This window comes from Eimeria mitis, genomic scaffold (assembly GCF_000499745.2).
Source record: "Eimeria mitis Houghton genomic scaffold, Emh_scaff4105, whole genome shotgun sequence".
Classification (NCBI taxonomy): Eukaryota; Apicomplexa; class Conoidasida; order Eucoccidiorida; family Eimeriidae; genus Eimeria; species Eimeria mitis.
This window is the reverse complement of record NW_013572433.1, coordinates 3,281-5,055: the sequence shown is the minus strand read 5'-3', so window position 1 is coordinate 5,055 and position 1,775 is coordinate 3,281.

Sequence of the window (1,775 nt, the reverse complement as noted above, 5' to 3'; positions counted from 1 at the left end):
TATACTTGGGGAGGTGAACCGTTGTTTGCTCAAGTCTGATCATTTACTTCAATATCAACGTGAACGCGTACAGTTGATCACCATAGGTAACACTTACTAACACCATAATTGTCCTTGCACTATAGCTGCGGTGAGCTGCCCGTGGCACAAAGTAAGAATTCCCTTCCCAAGCGAAGGATGCCCAGGCAGGTGCCCGGCGCTGGAGACATATAGATAGACTGCAGCTTGTTGCAGGTAGTCCTGACTCTCTGTGCAGCTGTTCACAGCTACCCATATTTGCACTGAGAATCAAGACAGCAACCGGCCAGACGGTTCCGTGCGGGATTCGCCCCACCTACAACGGAAACGTCAACCACTTCATTCGACTATCACTAGAGAGAGTATAGAGCGTATACTTCGGGACAAATGAAACGTCACGGCAAGCAGGTGACGAACTCAAGTTCTACAGTCGCCCGGTAGTACAGCGACGTGGGGTGTGCGTGCACTCTCAGACCAAGGAAATGAACCCGTCAATTTTATCAGCCGCTGTGGAGAGATTTCAGATATAATGTAAGGGCACGAAAAGTAAGCATTCAACCGAATAGCCATACAGTGAAGCAAGCTAGGTGCACGGTGGTCTCCCGCCTGGGCACCCAAAGCAGGCCAGGAGTTTCGGCAGTTCATAAATGTCCATAGAGGACGAATCTTGTGGCATCCTAGCAATACAGACTGATTTATCTTTGTTTGCTTGCCATTTGCACTTTAATTAGGCAAGCATGCAAAGATTAAAGCGCTGGCCCCACCGTTGCAAGCCCACCGGCGAAGCCACTACAGAGAGCCTTCCTGCCTTCCGCTGCCGCATGCAGTCGCGAACAGCTGCATCAAATATGTGCTGCAACATCGAATCCACAGCAGCTGCAGCAAATATCTGCTGCAGCATACACCCCGCAGCGGCTGCAGCAAATATATTCTGCATTCAGAAACACCAGTCTCCCTTTGTTCTCGCAATTTTGTCCTCATTACGGCATCTCAAGTGTGTAGGCAGGGGTAAGTGAACGCTCCTGTTATTAGGAGGCGACTGCGGAGCGTTGTCTTTTGTGCAGCTAGGAAGGTTCCTGAGTGAAGACAACTTCCAGAAATCCACGTGATAAAGTGGCTTTCATACATTAAACACCACAAGAACGGTTAATTAAAAGCCTACGCGATAGGCCGAACTGGAATCACGCTGTGGGAATGTTCAAAGTCACTTCCTTCACATTTTTCAGTTTGCTCTGTTTTCGTTCTGTCTCGATTCCAGTTCCATGGGGTATTCTCCTTTGAACTGCGTCTTTATGGCTTAGTTCGCTTTGGGGTGCAGCGTAGAAGCTGCGGGACCTTTAACTTCTACAACCAGTGGAAATGATTTGCATTTTCTCGAAACTTTCACAGACAAAGCCATCACAAAGGGAAGAAATGAGTCGTTTTCAACTCTCTGGAACCTTCCGCAATCAGCTGATGAGCAGGAAGCATGTACGCACCAAATAAAAGCTAGTCATTTAGTGTTAAAGTAAGAGAGCTCGCTGTACACGGTCTTCATAAACGGCGCGAAAGGCTGTGCATATGCATAAATGCTAGCCACTTTTACCCGAAGTATTTTGCCTTCATTGCAACTCCCGACAGCCCTATGTTTAGGTTCGAGGACCTTCGGTTAACTAGAAGATGAAGAGACGCAACTCGCAATTGAAGATCTCTACCGACGGCAGTTGCGACGAAACACAAGCAGTCTGAAAATGTGAAAAGAATGGGCTTGAGCGTCC